The sequence below is a fragment of the Sapajus apella genome, unplaced genomic scaffold (genome assembly GCF_009761245.1).
Source record: "Sapajus apella isolate SASKATOON/1434 unplaced genomic scaffold, GSC_monkey_1.0 scaffold75, whole genome shotgun sequence".
NCBI lineage: Eukaryota > Metazoa > Chordata > Mammalia > Primates > Cebidae > Sapajus > Sapajus apella.
The window spans coordinates 135822-157529 of NW_022437015.1; positions in this window are offsets into that span (position 1 = coordinate 135822).

Sequence of the window (21708 nt, forward strand, 5' to 3'; positions counted from 1 at the left end):
GTATTTTTTAAGTTACAGGAAATTATTTAGGCTTGTAGTTTTAAAAAATTATTTCATTTTACAAGTGCATTGCTTTAAAAAGATACGCATATTATATATACTCAACAGTCACTTTAAAGCGATTATGCCTTTGCAGACTTTGCCTTTTGTAAATTTCAAAACAATTATAGAATCACACTGAATGTATGCTATGCTAAATGTATATTCTATGCATTCATAGCAAAAGTATGCTGTCAAAATTTTTATGTAAGTAATTGTAAATACATCTACACCATCCTTTGCTATTCAATATTCTCCTGCAACTCACTGTCATCGTATAGGGGGATCAGAATTATTTTAAAAATGTTTCTTCACTTTGGACTTTAAAATAGTTTCTAAATTTTTCCCAGAGGCATGAATCTGTGATGAATAATTCTGCAGCAGCTTTCCTGTGCTATTAAGATAAATACCTAAAAAGGGAATTGAAAAGTAGAAACCTTTTAATATTCTTTAACTGTATCATCAAGTAGCCTGAATATACCAACTTACACTTCCACTAGTATTTTACAGAATGCCCATTTCCTGTACAAGTATCTCTTTGGATATTTTAAACTTTTTTTTTTTTTTGCCAATATAATGCTATTAGGACCATATCTCATTTTTTATTTGTCTTTTTAAGGTTTTTTAAAAAAGTTTTGTTTTGTTGTTCAGATAATATAACTTCATATTAAAAAGAAATCAAATAACATTCATAGGAAAAATAAAAATTAATAATCATTCTCCTATCCATGTATAATAATTGCCAACATTTTGGTCTATGCCATGGATGTATTTCAGTAGATTTCATCTTCATCTCTCCTCCAGTTTTGACAGATTTGGGTGTTTGTTGTTTCTGGTGTTTCCTCATCGAAACCAAAGCTGCTAAGAATATTCTGATGCTGAAATTACTGCTTTCATTCAGTATTGTTTCCTGAACAAACATTCTTACAAACAAATATAGAGTATTCCATTGCTGCTATATAGTATATATGATTTTAATTTTTATACTTTTTCAATTAAATAGATAATAAATTTTTATTATAAAATAGCAATTTCTGGCTATAAGAAAAAGAATTTAAAACTACCTATAACCCTATCTTTAGTGCTGCTTTTAATGTTTTGGTTTGTATATTTCTAGGATTATATATATACATACATATATATATATATATATGTATATAAAGAGAGAGAGCACTGTACAATACATATTGTTACATATTATGATTTACATATTTACATATGTGAAATATCAAATCATGCTTTACATCTTTACATTTTTCCAGAATCTTTATTTAATAATAAACCTCATATATTTTCACATTTGGTTTTTTACATCATTCAAAATGGTCTTTGAACATTTAATGTGTGTATGAATTGACTCATTTTTTTTTCATTCCTACATTGTCAGAAATTTTATTTGTCCTCAATTCTCCTTTAAATTCAGACCACTATGTTGACTATCTTTTACCTAAATTTATAGATCTATCCATATTGCTTCCATAACAATCAAAAAACAAAAATTAAAGATCACTTTTAAGAATTTATGGTCAAATTTCCACTTATAAAGTTGTGTCAACTTACATGGTTACTCTGTTATTTCCATTCTAAATGGGTACCTAGTTCTCTGCAAAAGGCTCTAAACTGGGTATTACAATTTATTTTAATTTTGCTGTGTTTTTCAGTGGATAAATATGCGATTCATATTTTAAAATTTGATTTGTAATAACATTTTTTTCATTTCTGTTTTCATGGCAAACAAATCCTAGAATCATAATGTGTTGTTGAACAGAATGAAGAAGCAGCACAATCCTACTACTGATAAAAACCACATTTAAAATTTTGTTGTATTCTTTTCACACTTTTATAAATGTAAATATGCATGAACATTAAAAGGAAAGATCTCTGTATTAGGCTACTTCAGAAAAGCAGCAGCAATATATGTCTCAGAGAACGAGAGATTTATTTTGGGAATTGGCACACATGGTTATGGAGGCTGAGAAGTCTACTGTTTGCAAGTTGTAGAACCAGGAAAGTTGGAAAGAATAGGGAACATAGTAGGAGCAGTTGGGGACAATGGGCATTTGGGCCATTTCTTCATGTAACTAACTTATGCCTTTGAAACATGCTCAAGCCTGATCACATGTACACCATTTCCATTTGACGGCGGAGTGTTGCTGTGCATGGCCAACTTTATGGTTTGGTGGGTTAGATATAATCCAGTTGATGATGGACAGCTCAGATAACATGGTAACTTGGTGGCCCATGGTCAAGTGTTCAGTTTCTACTAAGGCCCAGCAGCAGGCCAAGAACTGTCTCTCAAAAGGGAAATAGCTACTGTGGATGATGACATGGCCTTGCTCAAAATCCTGAAGGCCTGTGCTGCAATTTACCTATAGCAGCTTGACAAAGGCTCTAAACAGCATCCTCATCTGCTACTGACACTTTAAGCACCATTGGATCTGCTGGATTATATAGTCCAAGTTGCACAGCAGCCAGAACCTGTTGCAGAGCCTTCTCTTGTTCTGGGTCTCACTCAAAACTAGCAACCTTTCAGGTTAATTGGTAAATGGGCCAGAGCAACATGCCCAAATGAGGAATGTGTTGTCTCCAAAATCCAAATAGGCCCACCAGGTATTGTGCCTCTTCTTAATTGTGAAAGAGGCCAGATGTAGCAACTTACCCTTCATGTTGGAAGTGATATCTCAACAGGCTACACAGCACTGGACCTCTAGAAATTTCACTAAGGTAGCAGGCTCCTGAATTTTATTTGTTATTCATTTCTTACCCTCTGACAGACAAATGCCTTACCAATAAATCTAGAGTAGTTGCTACTACTCAATTACTAGGTGAAATCAGCATAATGTCATCAATGCAGTGGACCAGCATGATATTTTGTGGAAGGGGAAGGTGATCAAGATGCATTTGAACTAAATTCTGACATAGGGCTTTAGAGTTGATATACTTGCAATATAAGACAATGAAGGCATATTCCTGGCTTTGCCAGCTAAAAGCAAACTACTTCTGGTGGGCCATATGGACAGGGATGAAGGAAATGTTATTTGTCAGATACCAGATAGCTGCATACCAGATACCAGGAGATGTGTTAATTTGCTCAGACAATGAAACCACATCTGGCACAGCAGCTGCACTTGGAGTCACAACTTGGTTAAGCTTACAATAATCCACTGTCATTCTCCAAGAGTCATTTGCCTTCTACAGGTGAAACAGGATAATTAAATGGGGATGTGGTGGGAATTATCACCCCTGCATCTTACACATTCTTCATGAAGGTATTAATCTCTGCAATTCTTCCAGGGATGTATTACATTTGGTTTATTTTTCTATGTAGAGGCAGCTCCAAGGGCTTAAATTTGGCCTTTCCCTCCATAATAACTCTCACTTTATAGGTCAGAGAGCCAATGTGAAGATTCTTCCAGCTTCTAAGTATGTCTACTCTAATTATGCATTCTGGAACTGGGGAAATAACCACAGGATGGGTTGGGGACCCACTGGACCCACAAGCGACATAGGCTATTGATCACCTGACCCCCCATAGGCCAATACTCTGATTCGAGGGCCACAGTGATGTTTTAGGTCTCTTGAAATTAGTGTCAGTTCAGAGCCAATGTGCAGCAGTCCCTGCAAAGTCTGATTATTTCCTTTTCTGCAATACATATTTACTTTGGTAAAAGGCTGTAGGTCCTTCAGGGAAGGCTGGGAGAAAGATTAACAGTACAAATTTTTAGTAATGTACTGAAGTTATTCCTCTAGGCGACCTGGCCTTCCCTTCTTTCAAAGGGTTCTGGGTCTGTAGTTTGGGAATTGATTGAGGATCAGGATCTGACTCTTTATGATTCAGATTAAAATTTTCTTTACTTCACCTAGAAATTTTCTGCTTATATAGATTAGGTAAGAATTTAGTAGGCTTGCCATCTATTTCACTTTTAGGAACGGCATGCTTGATTAGTCAATGCCATAGAACTGTGTGGGTGAGATCCTTCTGATTGCTGCTTGGATTTTGCTTTCCATTATGGTAATCATGTTGCCTTAGCATCTTTTCTATGTTTATAACAGAATGCCATAGTTTGAGTAATTTACCTAGGAAATACATGTGTTTGGCTTATGGTCCTGGAGGCTGAGAAGTTTAAGAGAGCATGATGCTAGCATCTTGTGAGGGCCTTCATGCTATGTCATCTCACCGTGGAAGGTGTAAGGGCAAGAGAGGATGTCAGCAAGTGCGCAAAAAGGGTCCAAGTTCAGTTTAATAACAAAGCCACTCTAAAAATAACTAACCTATTCCCATGATAATGACATTAATTCTTCAATGAGGGCAGAGCCCTCATGACTTAATCACCTCTTATTAGGTCCCACCGTTCAACACTGTTGCATTGGGGACTGAGTTTCTAGAATATGAATTTTGGGGCACACATTCAAACCACATTTCACTTCTGACCCACTAAATTACTGTCCTGCTCACAATGTGAAGTAAGTTTATTCCACACCAAAATTCCGAAAAGTTTGTTAGCACCAACTCAAAAGCCCAAAGCCCAGAGTCTCATTTAAATCAGATATGCGTGAGACCCAAAGCAAAACTCATACTGAGACAAATTCCTCTCTAACTATGACACTGTGAAATTAAGAAGTTTTGTACTTCTAATGTACAATGGTGAGATAGGTATAGGATTGTAAAACGAAAAGATGATTATCAATTATGCTTTCATCTCACACTCAGCAAATCTACATTTTACTTAAGATAAAGTAAACATAAAGTAAAGGATGAAATGAATTATGGATTTGTCTTGGAGTGGGCAAAAGGATTACTTCTAGTCTTGTCTATGTTCCATGCACATAAAGATAAGCTGTTAATTTACATTGTCAGGATGAGACCCAAGAGAACTCTGTTTTAGGATCAGTTTATAGAGGATATATGTATTTTGAAAGATTTTGGGGCCTACAGAGAATTTCCTTGTGAGCAATTTGTGAGGAAGACCACTCAGGGGGATATGTGGCCTTCTGTCATTGCAGCTATCTGTTTAGGAACAAAAGGAAGGCAGTTTGTTTTGGCATGATGCATTTCCCAAGCCTAACTTTCCCTTTGGCATAGTGAGTTTGGGGTCTTGAAATTCTGTTTTTCTTTCACATTTCCCCACTGTTCTTCAAAGTCTTTCAGAGAAAGCATTGTAGAAGAAAATGAATCTCTAGCCACAGGTTTCATCTGATTGCTCATCACTAGGATGGTTTATTCCTAGAAGATTAGGTCCCACATTGCCAAGAAGGCTCATTCCTAGGAGGTCATGTTTCATGGAGAAAAAAAATAGAAGGAGGAAAGAAAGAGAAAATATGGGAGAAAAGGAACCAAGGCCAGATTATAGCAATAAAGGGAAAGCAATCCTCGAAACTGGTTTAGGTTATGCTACCACTTCCTCAATCAGAGCAAACTTTTAGGCAATCATTATTCCAACCTTTTTGGTTGCATGTTGACTTAGTTGGAAACATATGGCTTAATAATATTGTAAGAAAACAACAAGGCAGAATATAAATTACTATTATTCCTATTATAATCAATAGCCCTTGCCACCAAATTCCCCAAGACAAACCAACCATTCAAGCAGTTGATTCGTGAGAGTTTTGGGTTCAAAAGTTTGGTTATTTGTATTTTCATATCAGTCATAAGTCAAGTAATGTTATTTGATTCATCTGGCTTATAAATACAACATTCAGCTTTTGTTGTGGCACAGGATCCCCCTTGGGCTGCAGTGAGTATAGCGAAGGCCATACAATTTTACAGCACAGCTTTTCTCGTAAGTGAGACCTCATTGTTTAGCAAGGAGATACTCATCAACTATAAATTAGGGCCTTTTTGGTATAATTTGTTAAGTCCTCTACATGCCATATGAAATTTTCAATTCCCATTTATGGTATAAAGACAGAAGCTAAGTGATTGTATCATTACAGAATACAGAATATGTCCAGTGAGAGTAAGAGTAACCACATCTATAAGCTAGTGTCACAAAGCCAACATGTCCCATTTTTAGATAGCCAATAAATGCCTGGCCACTGTACCCACTCAGCGGCATGCCCGTCAGTGCTTTGTAATATAATAATGTAGCCACAACATTCTCAAGGTATTACCACATATCCCTTTTGCACTGTTCGGCCATTGGTCCATGGTGTGGTTTCTTTGTTCATGGCATAAAGGAGAATTTTGGTTGAGTTGACCAAATGAAGAGTTGAGCCAGATGAACCCATCTCAAATTTGCACTATAACATTTTGAAAATTGGCAGGTACCTGGGGCATGGTAATTGCATTTTATTTTCATTCTGGGGACGCTAAAGTGAGAGCTAGTGAGCTGTTCCTTTCCATTGAAAAGCGTTCTCCATGTTCCTTGTCCTTTAGTGTGTTATTAATGGGTCAATGATATAAATTGTCTTTTCTTACGTCAGTGCTAAAGATGCTAGATTATTTCTGTAATGTAATAAAATTTTGGTATTCTATCAAATCCTGACCTTGGAATGGAGATACCCACTATAGCAGGCTAGAGTCACTGGAAAGAGTCATGAGTCTGCATATCCAACAGGCATCCTATTGTAATCTGTCTTCATAATCCTGGGCCCATTGCAGAAACAGGTTTGTTTCATGGGCAACAGTGGGTAGCAGTGGAAAGAAAGCATATGGACAGAGCTGAGATCGTGAACTTCATTTTAACTACTAAAAAGGACATTAGAACAGACAAGGCAGATGTCCCACTCTGCATAAGATGATAAAAATTGTCAGTATCTTTAAGACAATAATTATAATGACTATTATACAATAAACATAGGTGTTAATTTGTATATATGCCTGGTCCAGAGCCTTGAATTAAAGCAGTCTAAAACAGCTGTAGTCAGTCCCCTTCTAGATCTGGGTGAAAGATCCTCATTGTTTAGTGACTGGAGGTGAAAATTTTTGATAGGAGTTACAGCTTACTCAGAAAGTCGTTCTTCTTTTTTTTTGAGTCAGAATCTCACATCGAGGCTGGAGTGCTGTGGTGCAATCTCATCTCACTGCAACCTCCGCCTCCCAGGTTCAAGCAATTCTCCTGCCTCAGCCTCCTGAGTAGCTGGGATTACAGGCATGTGCCACCGTGCCTAGCTAATTTTTGTACTTTTCGTAGAGATGGGGTTTCACCATCTTGGTCAGGCTGGTCTCGAACTCCTGACCTCATGACCTGCCTGCCTTGACCTCCTGAAGTGCTGAGATTATAGGTGTGAGCCACCATGCCCAGCCACCATTGTGCATTTTTAAGATGAGAGATGTGGATGAATGAGTCTATACCCTCTAATTTTGCTGCGCACAGATTAATCAATAATAGTACCTAGCATAAGTCCTTCCACCAGGATTGGCAAGGTTGGATGGAGTCTTTCATTAAATCTCTCTTCTAACAGACAAAATCTTGGGATGTAAATTATGAACAGAAACCTCATCGCCAGGGAATGCATTGTGGAATGGATCTTTTACCAAAACTTCTTTATAAAAAAGATGGGTGTGATGGTTAATATTGAGTGTCAACTTGATTGGACTGAAGCGTTCAAAGTATTGTTCCTAGGTGTGTCTGGGAGGGTGTTGGCAAAGGAGAATAACATTTGAGTCAGTGGACTAGGAGAGGCATACCACCCTCAATCTGGGTGGGCACCATCTAATTAGCTGCCAGTGCAGCTAGAATAAAGCAGGCAGGAGAAGATGGAAGAGAAGACTTGCCGAGTTTTCCAGCCTTCATCTTTCTCTCATGCTGGATGCTTCCTGCCCTTGAACATTGGACCCCAAGTTCTTCAGCTTTTAAACTCTTGGACCTACACCAGTGGCTTGCCAGGGGCTTTTGGGCCTTTGGCCACAGACTGAGGGCTATACTGTCAGCTTCCCTTCTTTTGAGGTTTTGGGACTCGGACTGGCTTCCTTGCTCTTCAGCTTGCAGACGGCCTATTGTGGGGCAGGTATTTGAATTGCATGGGCTCACTTATACATGGATTTTTAAAATCATATTTTAAGTTCTGGGGTACATGTGCAGAATGTGCATGTTTGTTACATAGTTATGCATGTGCCATGGTGGTTTGCTGCACTCATCAACCCATTATCTACATTAGATATTTCTCCTAATGCTATCCCTCCCCCACCCCCACACACCTCAACAGGCCCTGGTGAGTGTTGCTCTCCTCCCTGTGTCCATGTGTTCTCATTGTTCAACACCCACTTATGAGGGAGAACATGTGGTGATTGGTTTTCTGTTCTTGTGCTAGTTTGCTGAGAATGATGGTTTCCAGCTTCATCCATGTCCCTGGAAAGGACAAAAACTCATCTATTTTTATGGCTGCGTAGTATTTCATGGTGTATGTTTGCCACATTTCTTTATAGTCTGTCATTGATGGGCATTTGGGTTGGTTCCAAGTCTTTGCTATTGTGAACTGTGCTGCAGTAAACATACGTGTGCATGTTTCTTTATAATAGAATGATTAATAATTCTTTGGGTATATACCCAGTAATGGGATTGCTGGATCAAATGATATTTCTAGTTCTAGATCCTTGAGGAATTGCCACACTGTCTTCCACAATGGCTGAACTAATTTATACTCCCAGCAACAGTGTAAAAGTGTTCCTAATTCTCCACATCCTCTCCAGCATCTGTTGTCTCCTGACTTTTTATTGGTCACCATTTTAACTGGCATAAGATGGTATTTCATTGCGGTTTTGATTTGCATTTCTCTAACGACCAGTGATGATGAGCTTTTTTTCACATCTTTGTTGGCTGCATAAATGTCTCTTTGTGAGAAGTGTCTGTTCATATCCTTTGCCCACTTTTTGATGGGGTTGTTTGTTTGTTTGTTTGTTTTTCTTGTAAATTTATGTTTTTTGTAGATTCTGGATATTGGCCCTTTGAAAGGTGAGTAAACTGAAAAAATTTTCTCCCATTCTGTAGGTTGCCTGTTCACTCTTAAAATAGTTTCTTTTACTGTGCAGCTCTTTAGTTTAATTAGATCCCATTTGTCTACTTTGGCTTATGTTGCCATTGCTTTTAGTATTTTAGTCATTAAATACTTGCCCATGCCTATGTCCTGAATGGTATTGCCTAGGTTTTCTTCTAGGGTTGTTATGGTTTTAGGTCTTACATTTAAATCTGTAATCCATCTTGAGTTAATTTTTGTATAAGGTTTAAGGGAGGGATCCAGTTACAACTGTCTGCACATGGCGAGCCAGTTTTCCCAACACCATTTATTAAATAGGGAATCCTTTACCCATTGACTGTTTTTGTCAGGTTCATCAAAGATCAGATGGTTGTAGATGTGTGGTGTTATTTCTCAGGCCTCTTTTTTTTCCATTGATCTATATATCTGTTTTGATAATAGTATCATGCTGTTTTGATTACTGTAACCTTGTAATATTGTTTGCAATTAGGTAGCATGATGCCTCTAGCTTTGTTCTTTTTGCTTAGCATTGACTTGGCTATGGGGGCTCTTTTTGGTTTCCATATAAAATTTAAGTTGTGGTAGCTTGATGGGGATAGCATTGAATCTATAAATTACTTTGGGCAGTATGGCCATTTTCATGATATTGATTCTACCTAAGCATGAGCATGGAATGTTTTTCCATCTGTTTGTGTCTTCTCTTATATCTTTGAGCAACGGTTTGTAGTTCTCCTTGAAGAGGTCCTTCCCATCCCTTGTAAGTTGTATTCCTAGGTATTTTATTCTCTTTGTAGCAATTGTGAATGGGAGTTCACTCAGGATTTGGCTCTTTCTTTGTCTGTTATTGGTGTATAGGAATCCTTGTTACTTTTGCACATTGATTTTGTATTCTGAAACTTTGCTGAAGTTGCTTATCAGTTTTAGGAGGTTTGGGGCTGAGATAACAGAGTTTTCTAAAACTACAATCATGTCACCTGCAAACAGAGACAATTTGACTTCCTCTTTTTCTAATCGAATACCCTTTATTTCTTTTTCTTGCCTTATTGCCCTGGCCAGAACTTTCAATATTATGTTGAATAGGAGTGGTGAGAGAGGGCATCCTTGTCTTGTACTGGTTTTCAAAAGGAATGCTACCAGTTTTTTTTTTTTCCCCATTCAGTATGATATAGGCTGTGGGTTTGTCATAAATAGCTCTTATTCTTTTGAGATATATTCCATCAATACCTAGTTTATTAAGAATTATGTTGAATTTTGTTGAAGGCCTTCTTGGCATCTATTAAGATACTCATGGTTTTTGTCTTTGATTTTGTTTATGTGATTGATGACATTCATTGATTTGCATATGTTGAACCAGTCTTGCATCCCAGGGATGAAGCCAGCTTGATCATGATGGTTAAGCTTTTTGATATGCTGTTAGATTCAGTTTACCAGTATTTTATTGAGGATTTTTGCATCAATGTTCGTCAGGGATATTGGCCTAAAATTTTCTTAGTTGTGTCTCTGCTAGGTTTTGGTAACAGGATAATGTTGGCTTCATAAAATGAGTTAGGGAGGATTCCCTCTTTTTGTGTTGTTTGGAATAGTTGCAAAAGGAATGGTACCAGCTCCTCTTTGTACCTCTGGTAGAATTCAGCTGTGAACCCGTCTGGTCCTGGACTTTTTTTGGTTTGTAGGGTATTAATTGCTGCCTCAATTTCAGACCTTGTTATTGGTCTATTCAAGGATTTGACTTCTTCCTGGTTTAGTCTTAAGAGGGTTTAAGTGTTCAGGAATTTATGCATTTCTTCTAGATTTTCTGTTTTATTTGCATAAAGGTGTTTATAGTATTCTCTGATGGTAGCTTGTATTTCTGTGGGATTGGTGGTGATATCTCCTTTATTATTTTTTACTGAATCTATTTGATTCTTCTCTTTTTTCTTCTTTATTAGCTAGGTTAGTGGTCTATCTATTTTATTGATCTTTTCAAAAAACCAGCTCCTGGATTCATTGATTTTTTTAAGGTGTGTGTGTGTGTGTGTGTGTGTGTGTGTGTGTGTGTGTGTGTGTGTCTTTATCTCCTTCAGTTCTGCTCTGATCTTAGTTATTTCTTGTCTTCTGCTAGCTTTGGAATTTGTTCTTGTTGTTTCTCTAGTTCTTTTAATTGTGACACTAGAGTGTTGACTTTAGCTCTTTTCTTCTTTCTCTTTTGGGCATTTAGTGCTATAAATTGATCTCTACACATTGCTTCAAATGTGTCCCAGAGATTCTGGTATGTTGTGACTTCGTTCTAATTGGTTTCAAAGAACATCTTTACCTCTGCCTTAATTTCATTATTTATCCAGTATCCATTCAGGAGCAGGTATTTCAGTTTCCATGTAGTCAGGCGGTTTTGAGTTTCTTAATCCTGTGTTCTAATTTGATGCACTTTTGTCTGAGAGGCTGTTTGTTATGATTTCTGTTATTTCACATTTGCTGAAGAGTGTCTTACTTTCAATTATGTGGTCAACTTTAGAATAAGTGTGATGTGGTGCTGAGAAGAATGTATATTCTGTTGATTTTGGGTGGAGGATTTTGTAGATGTCTATTAGGTCCACTTGGTCCAGAGAGGAGTTCAAGTCCTCGATATACATGTTAATTTTCTGTTTTGTTGATGTGTCTAATATTGACAGCGGGATGTTAAAGTCTCCCACTATTATTATGTGGGAGTCTAAGTCTCTTTGTAAGTCTCTAAGAACTTGCTTTATGAATCTGAGTGCTCCTGTATTGGGCACATATACATTTAGGACAGTTAGCTCTTCTTGTTGCATTAATCCCTTTACCATTATGTAATGCTCTTCTTTGTCTCTTTTGATCTTTGTTGGTTTAAATTCTGTTTTATCAGAGACTAGGATTGCAACCCCTGCTTTTTTTTCTTTCCATTTGCTTGGTAAATATTCCTCCATATTTTTATTTTGAGCCTATGTGTGTCTTTGCACATGAGATGGGTCTCCTAAATACAGCAAACTGATTGGTTTTTATTATTTATCCAATTTGCCAGTCTGTGTCTTTTAATGGGGTATTTAGCCCATTTACATTTAAGGTTAATATTGTTATGTGTTAATTTCATCCTGCATTATGATGCTAACTGTTTTTTTTGCCAGTTAGTCGATGCAGTTTCTTCATAGCCTCGATGGTCTTTACGATTTGGTATGTTTTTGCAGTGGCTGGTACTGGTTGTTCCTTTCCATGTTTAGTGCTTCCTTCAGAAGCTCTTGTAAGGAAGGCCTGGTGGTGATAAAAATCTCAGCATTTACTTGGCTGTAAAGAATTTTATTTCTCCTTTGCTCATGAAGCTTAGTTTGCCTGGATATGAAATTCTGTGTTGAAAATTCTTTTCTTTAAGAATGTTGGATATAGGACCCCACTCCTCTGCTTTGTAGGGTTTCTGCCAAGACATCTGCTGTCAGTCTGATAGGCTTTCCTTTTTGGGTAACCCAACCTTTCTCTCTGGCTGTCCTTAACATTTTTTTTTCTTCATTTCAGTCTTGGTGAATCTGATGATTACGAGTCTTGGGGTTGCTCTTCTCTAGGAGTATCTTTGTGGTATTCTCTGTATTTCCTGAGTTTGAATGTTGGTCTGCCTTACTAGGTTGGGAAGTTCTCCTGGATAATATCCTGAAGAGTGTTTTCCAGCTTGGTTTCATTCTCTCCTTCACTTTCAGGTACCCAGATCAAATGTAGATTTGATCTTTTCACATAATCCCATATTTCTTGGAGGCTTTGTTCATTTCTTTTTACTCTTTTTTCTTTAGTCTTGTCTTCTCACTTTATTTCATTGAGTTGATCTTCAATCTCTGTTATTCTTTCTTCCACCTGATTGATTCATCTATTGAAACTTGTGTATGCTTCATTGAAGTTCTCATGCTGTGTTTTTCAGCTCCATCAGGTCATCCATGTTCTTCTCTTAACCGATTATTCTAGTTAGCATTTCGTCTAAACTTTTTTCAAGGTTCTTAGCTTCCTTGCATTTGGTTAGAACATGCTTCTTTAGCTCAGAGAACTTTGTTATTGCCTGCCTTCTGAGGCCTGCTTCTGTCAATTCGTCAAACTAATTCTCCATCCAGTTTTGTTCCCTTGCTGGCAAGGAGTTGTGATCTCTTGGAGGAGAAGAGTCATTCTGGTTTTTGGAATTTTCCGCCTTTTTGTATTGATTTCTTCCAATCTTTGTGGTTTTATTAACCTTTGGTCTTTGAGGTCAGTGACCTTTGGATGGGGTCTCTAAGTGGACATTTTTTGTTGATGTTAAAACTACTTCTTTCTTTTTGTTAATTTTCCTTCTAACAATCAGGCCCCTCTGCTGCAGGTCTGCTGGAGTTTGCTGGAGATCCACTCCAGACCCTGCTTGCCCAGGAATCACCTGTGGGGGCTGCAGAACAGCAAAGATTGTTGCCTGTCCCGTCCTCTGGTAGCTTCATTCCAGAAAAGTACTTACCAGATGTCATCCAGAGCTCTCCTGTATGAGGTGTCTGTCGGCTCGACTGGTAGGTGTCTCCCAGTGAGGTTATACAGGAGTTAGGGAGCCACTTGTGGAGGCAGTCTGACCCTCATCAGAACTCAAACACTGTGCTGGGAGATCCGATGCTGTGTTCAGAGCTGCCAGGAAGGGACATTTAAATTTGCTGAAGCCGTATTCACAACTGTCCTTTTCTAAGGTGCTATCATAGGAAGGTGGGGGCTTTATTTATATGTCTCTGACTGGCTGCTGCTTTTTTTCAGAGATGTCCTTCCCAGTGAGGAGGGAATCTAGTGATATAGTCTGCTTCCAGAGGGTTTGCTGAGCTGCTTTGGTCTCTGCCCTGTTAGAACTTTAGGAGGCTTTGTTTACACTCTGATGTTAAAACCACTGACTCGAGCCTCAGCAATGGTGGATGCCCCTCCCTGCCACTGAACTTGAATATCCTAGGTCAATCTCAAACTGCTGTGCTGGCTGTGAGAATTTCAATTCAATGGATCTTAGCTTGCTGGTCTTCATGGGGGTGGGACTCGCTGAGCCAGAACATTTGGCTCCCTGGCTTCAGCCCCCTTTCCAGGGGAGTGACCAGTTCTGCCTTACTGGAGTTTCAGGTGCCACTGGAGTATGAAAAGCAAAAACTGCTGTAGCTAGCTTGGTGTCTTACCAAATGGCTGCCCAGTTTTGTGCCGGAAACCCAGGGCCCTGGTGTTGAAGGCACTGGAGGGAATTTCCTGGTCTGTGTGTTGTGAAGACCATGGGAAAAGTGCAGTATCTGGGCCAGAATGCAGGGAACAGTCTTTAAAAGCTTCCCTTGGCTCAGAGTTGGAGTTCCCCAGCCCCTTGCACTTCCAGGGTGAGGCAATGCCACACCCTGCTTAAGCTCACCCTCCTTGGGCTGCACCCACTATCCAACTGGTCCCAATGAGATGAACCAGGTACCTCAGGTGGAAATGTGGAGATCAACCACCTTCTGCATTTATGTCTCTGAAAGCTGCACACCAGAGCTGTTCCTATTTGGCCGTCTTGCCAGCAATCAGATTTTTTAAGCTAAAATCAAAATACAGTGCTTATGGGATGTGAACCTGCATATTTATTATATTTATGTGGTACAAAATGATGTTGTGATTTTTTAAAACAATGTGGAATAATTAAATTAAGCTAATCAATCTATCCATCACCTCAAATATTTCACTTTTTGTGGTGAGAACATTTGAGATTTATTCTCTCAGTGATATTGAAATTTGCAGCACTCAGGTATTAGCTATATTCACCATACTGTGCAGCAGACATATTACTCCTATCTGAGGCTTTGTACCCTTTGATTAACATCTCTCTATTCTCCCAACACCCAGACTCTGATGGCTACGATTCTACTCTCTGATTTTACGAGTTCAATGGGTTAATATTCCACATATAAGTGAGAACATTCAGTATTTTTCTTTTTGTGCTTGGCTAATTTCGCTTAGCATAGTGTTCTCCAATACCATCCATGTTGTTGCAAATGGCAGAATTTCATCCTATTTAACCTTTGAATAGTATGTCGTTGTGTATATATACCACATTTTCTTTATCCAAGCAACCACTGATGGACACTTAGGTTGTTTCCATAACTTGGCTATTAGTGCTGCAATGCACATGGATGTGCAAACATCTCTTCAACATAACTGCTTTCAAATATCGGGGTAAATATATAGATGTAGGATTGCTGGATTATATAACTCTATTTTTAGCTTTTGAAGAACCTCCATAAAGTTTTCCAAAATGGCTCTACTAATTTACATTCCCATCAACAGTATACAATGATTCCCTTTTCTCTGCATCCTTACCAACATTTGATTTACCTTTTGTATTTTTTGTAATAACCATGCTAAATAGTTTATGGTGATATCTCATTGTGGATTAAATTTGCATCTTCCTAATAATTAGTGACGTCAAATATGTTTATATATCTGTTAGCCATTTGTATGTCTTACTTTGGGAATTGTCTATTTATGTCCTTTGCCCATTTCTTAACAGACTAGTTTCTTACGTATTTTGGATATTAACCCCGTTAGATGTATAGTTTGCAAATATTTTCTCTTATTCTGTACATTATTTCTTTACTCTGTTAATTGTTTTCTTTTTTTGTGCAGAAGCTTTTTATTTTGATGTATCCCACTGGTCTATTTTCACTTTAGTTGCTTGCACTTTTGAGGTCAAATGTTAAAAATCATTGCTGAGGCCAATGCCATGTAGTTTTTTCTCTGTGATTTTTCTAGTAGTTTTACAGTTTCAGGTTTTATGTTTAATTCTTTAATTCATCTTGAGTTTATTTTTGTATATAGTGTGAGAAAAGAGTCCAATTTTATTTTATTTTTTTGCAAATGGATGTCCAGTTTTCCCAAAACCATTTATTGAATACATTGTCCTTTTCCCATTCTATATTCCTGCTACTTTTGTCCAATATCAGTTGACTGTAAATGCATAGGCTCATTTCTGGGCTATCAATTCTGTTCTGTTGGTCAGTGCAGGTCTATTTTATGCCAGTACCATGCTGTTTTAATTATTATTGTTTTGTGGTATAGTTTGAAATGAAGTCATGTGATGCCTCCAGCTTTTTGTTGTTGTCATTGTTTGTTTTGTTTTTACTTATGATTGTCTTGCCTATTCACGGCTTTTTCTGATTCCATGTAAATTTTAACATTGTTTTCCCATATCTATGAAAAATGACATTGGTATTTTAATAGGTTTTACATGGATTTGGATAATATATTTGGTAGATAAATAGAATGTTTTCACAATATTAATTCTTCTGGTTCATGAATACAAAATATCTTTCCATTGTCTGTTCTTTCTTCAGTTTCTGTCATTAATATTTTATAGTTTTTGGTGTATAAAGTTTTCACTTCCTTGGTTAAATTTATTCATAAATATTTTCTTTCATTGAAGCTATTGTAAATGGGATCTTTCTCTTGATTTCTTTTTGGGGGAGTTTGTTAGTGTAGCAAAACGTTACTAATTTTAACATGTTGATTTTGTATATTGCATCATTACCTAATTTGTTTATCAGTTCTAACAGATTTTTGGTGTAGTGTTTAGAGTTTCCTATTATATTAGTTCATTTAGTGTTGCTACATCAGACTACTCGAGACTGTGTAATTTATAAAGAAAGTCCGTTTATTTCTGCTCACAGTTCTGCAGACTGTACAAAAAGCATGGTGCCAACATCTGTTTCTGGTGAGGGCCTTCAGAAATTTACAATCATGGCAGAAGGTGAAGGGGGAGAAGGATGTCACATGGCAAGAGAGAAAGCAAGAAAGATGCTAGGGTCTTTTAAAGAACCAGCTCCCACATTAACGAATAGAGCGAGAACTGATTCATTACTGTGGGGAGGACACTAAGCCATTCATGAAGGATTTGCCCCCATGATCCAAACACCTCCCACTGATCCCCATCTTTAACATTGGGGATCACGTTTCAACATAACATCTGGAGGGGACAAGCATCCTAACTACATCATCTATATATGATATTATGTAGTCAGCAGCAGTGACAGTTTCATTTTTTTCTTTCCTATTTGGATGCCTTTTATTTCTTTATTTTGCTTTCTTGCTCTGGCAAGGAGTTCCAATGCTATTAATACGTTGAATAGAGTGATAAGAGTGGGCATACTCATCTTATCACTAATTTTAGAGAGGAAAGGGCTCCAGTTTATCACCATTGAGTATAATGTTAACTTTGGGTTTATTATATATGGTCTTTATTGTGTTGATGTGAATTCCTTCTATACCTAATTTGTTGAGTGTTTTTAATTCTGAAACAATGTTGAATTTTGTGTAATGCATGTTCTGCATCTAATGAGATAATCATATAATTTGTCCTTGATTCTGTTAATGTAATGTGCCACATTTATTGATTTGCAAATGTTGAAGCATTCTTGCACCATGGGACTAAATACCACGTGCTCACGGTGCATAATTTTTAATGTGCTTTTGAGTTTCTTTTCTGGCATTGAATATGTCCTCCAAATTTCAGGTGTCAGAAATTTAATCTCCAAATGTACATGTTCATGGTATTTGGAGTTGGGATCTTTGGGAAGTAATTAGAATTAGATAAAGTCATCAGGGTGGAGGCTCCAAAATGGGAATGTTGGTTTTATAAAAAGAGAAAGAGAGATCTGTGCTGAGATTCTCTTGTCCCTTTGTCATGTGATGCTCTACACCATGTTATGACACAGCAAGAATGCCCTTACCAGATGTGGTCCCTCAAACTTGGATTTCCCAACCCCCAGAAATATTAAAAATAAATTTAATTTTTATAAATAACCCAGTCTCAGGTATTCTTTTGTAGCAACAGTAAATAGACTAACAGAGTTTGCTAGTGTTTTGTTGAGGATTTTTGCATCTATTTTTATCAAAAATGTTGGCCTCAAATTTTCTTTTCTTGTGCTATTCTTTTCTGGCTTGATATTAAGGTAAGGCTGAACTTGTAAAAAACATTTGGAAATATTTCTTTCTCTTTGATTTTTGGAACACATTTGTGAAGAATTGGTATGAGTTCTTTTTCAACTATTTGGCAGAATTTAGAAGTGAGGCCATCAGGTCCTAGGCTTTCCTTTAATGGGTGTATTTTTTATTTTTTATTCAATCTACCTACTCATTGTTGGTCTGTTCAAATTTTCTATTTCTTCATCATTCAGTCTTGGTAGTTTGTATGTGTCTAAAAATTTATCCATTTCCTGGTTATCCAATTACTTGGCATACAGTTGTTCATAATAGTCTCTTCTAATTTTTCTAATGTACTTTAAGTTCTGGGGTGCATTACATAACATGCAGGTTTGTTACATAGGTATACATGTGCCATAGTGATTGGCTGCCTTCATCATCTGATCATCTCCATTAGGTATTTCTCCTAATGCTATCCCTTCCCTAGCACCCCATTCCCGACAGTCTACAGTGTATGATGTCCCCCTCTCTCTGTTCATGTGTTCTGATTGTTCAACTCCCACATAGGAGTGAGAACATAGTGTTTGGTTTTCTGTTCTTGTGTTAGTTTGCTGAGAATGATGGTTTCCACCTTCATTCATGTACCTGCAAAGGACATGAACTCATCCTTTCTATGGATACATAGTATTCCATGGTGTATATGTGCCATGTGTTTTTTTTAATACAGTCTATTTTTCATGGGCATTTGTGTTGGTTCCAAGTCTCTGCTATTGTGAACAGTGCTGCAATAAACATACATGTGCATGTGTCTTTATAATAGAATAATTTAGAATTCTTTGGGTATATACCCAGTAATGAGATTGCTGGGTCAAATGGTATTTCTAATTCTATGTCCTTGAGGAATTGTCACACTGTCTTCCACAATGGTTGAACTAATTTACACTCCCGTCAACAGACTAAAATAGTTCCTATTTCTCCACATCCTCTCCAGCATCTGTAGTCTCCTGGCTTTTTAATGATCACCATTCTGACTGGTGTGAAATGGTATCTCAATGTTGTTTTAATTTGCATTTCTCTAATGTCCAGTGATCATGAGCCTTTTTCCATATGTTTGCTGGCTGCATAAATGTCTCCTTTTGAGAAGTGTCTGTTTATATTCTTTGCCAACTTTTTGATGGGGTTATTTCTTTTTTTTCTTGTAAATTTTGTTTAAGTTCTTTGTAGACTCTAGATATTAGCCCTTTGTCAGATGGGTAGAGTGCAAAACTTTTCTCCCATTCTGTACGTTGCCTGTTCACTCTGAGGATAGTTTCTTTTGCTGTGCAGAAGCTCTTTAGTTTAAATAGATCCCTTTTGGCTTTTGTTGCCATTGCTTTTGGTGATTTAGTCATAAAGTCTTTGTTCATGCCTATGTCCTGAATGGTAGTGCCTAGGTTTTCTTTTAGTGTTGTTATGGTTTTAGGTCTTATGTTTAAATCTTTAATTCATCCTGTGTTAATTTTTGTATAAGGTGTAAAGAAATGGTCCAGTTTCCGGTTTTGCTTATGGATACCCAGTTTTCCCAACACCATTTATTAAAAAGGGAATCTTTTTCCCATTGCATCACTTTGTCAGGTTTGTCAAAGATAAGATGCTTGTAGGGGTATGGCATTATTTATGAGGCATCTGTTCTGTTTCCATTAGTCTATATGTCTGTTTTGGTACCAGCATAGTGCTGTTTTGGTTACCATAGTCTTGTAGTATAGTTTGAAGTCAGGTAGTGTGATGCCCCCAGCTTTTTTTTTTTTTTTTTCTGCTTAGGATTGTCTTGACTATGCAGGTTCATTTTTGGTTCCATATAAAATTTAAGGTGTTTTTCTCCAATTCTGTGAAGAAAGTCAATGGAAACTTGATGGGGATAGCATTCAATCTATAAATTACTTTGGGCAGTATGGCCAATTTTATGATATTGATTCTACCTAACCATGAGCATGGAATGTTTTTCCATCTGTTTGTGCCCTGTCTGATTTCCTTGAGCAGTGGTTTGTAGTTCTCCTTGAAGAAGTCCTTCCCATCCCTTGTAAGTTGTATTCCTAGGTATTTTATTCTCTTTGTAGCAATTGTGAATGAGAGTTCACTCAGGATTTGACTCTCTGTTTGTTTGTTATTGGTGTATAGGAATGCTTGTGATTTCTGCACATTGATTTTGTATCCTGAGACTTTGCTGAAGCTGCTTATCAGCTTAAGTAGATTTTGAGCTGAGACGATGGCATCTTCTAATTATACAATCACATCATCTGCAAATAGACAAAATTTTACTTCCTTCCTTCCTATTTGAATACCATTAATTTCTTTCTTTTGTCTGATTTCTCTGGCCAGAACTTCCAATACTATGTTGAATAGGAATGGTAAGAGAGGGCATCCTTGTCTTGTGTCAGTTTTCAAAGAGAATGCTTCCAGTATTTTTCCATTCAGTATAATATTGGCTGTAGGTTTGTCATAAATAGCTCTTATTGTTTTGAGATATGCTCCATCAATACCTTGTTTATTGAGAATTTTTAGCATGAAGGATTGTTGGATTTTGTTGAAGGCCCTTTCTGCATCTATTGAGATAATCATGTGGTTTGTGTCTTTGGTTCTGTTTATGTGATTGATTATGTTTATTCATTTGCATATGTTGAACCAGCCTTGCATCCCAGGGATGAAGCCAACTTGATTATGATGGATAAGCTTCTTGATGTGCTGTTGGATTTGGGTTGCCAGTATTTTACTGAGAATTTTTGCATCGATATTCATCAGGGATATGGGCCTGAATTTTTTTTTTTTAATTGTGCCTCTTCCAGGTTTTGGTATCAGGATGATGTTGGCCTCATAAAATGAGTTAGGGAGGATTCCCTCTTTTTCTATTGTTTGGAACAGTTTCAGAAGAAATGGTACCAGCTCCTCTTTCTACCTATGGTAGAATTTGGCTGTGAACCTGTCTGGTACTGGACTTTCTTTGGTTGCTAGGCTATTAATTGCTGCCTGAATTTCAGACCTTGTCATTGGTCTACTCAGGGATTTCACTTCTTCCTGGTTTAGTCTTGGGAGGGTGTAAGTGTCCAGGAATTTATCCATGTCTTCTAGATTTTCTGTTTTATCTGTATAGAGGTATTTATACTATTTTCTGATGGTAGTTTGTATTTCTACAGGATCAGTGGTGATATACCCTTTATCATTTTTTATTGCATCTCTTTGATTCTTCTCTTTTTTCTTCTTTATTAGTTTGTCTAGTGGTCTGTTTTGTTGCTCTTTACAAAAAACAGCTCTTGGATTCATTGATTTTTTTGAAGGGTTTTTGTCTCAATTTCCTTCAGTTCTGCTCTGATCTTAGTTATTTCTTGTCTTCTGCTGGCCTTTGAATTTCTTTGTTCTTGCTTCTCTAGTACTTTTAATTGTGCTGTTAGCATGTTGATTTTAGATCTTTCCTGCTTTCTCTTGTAGGCTTTTAGTGCTGTAAATTTCCCTCTACACACTGCTGAAATATGTCCCGGAGATTCTGGTATGTTGTGTCTTCATTCTCATTGGTTTCAGAGAACATCTTTATTTCTGGCTTCATTTTGTTATTTATCCAGTAGTCATTCAGGAGCAGGCTTTTCAGTTCCCAGGTAGTTGTGCAGTTTTGAACGAATTTCTTAATCTTGAGTTCTAATTTGGTTCCACTGTGGTCTGAGAAACTGTTATGATTTCCATATTTTTGCATTTGCTGAGGAGTGTTTTACTTCCAATTATGTGGTCAATTTTAGAATAAGTTCAATGTGGTGCTGAGAAGAATGTATATTCTGTTGATTTGGCGTGAAGGGTTTTGTAGATGTCTATTATGTCTGCTTGGTTCAGAGC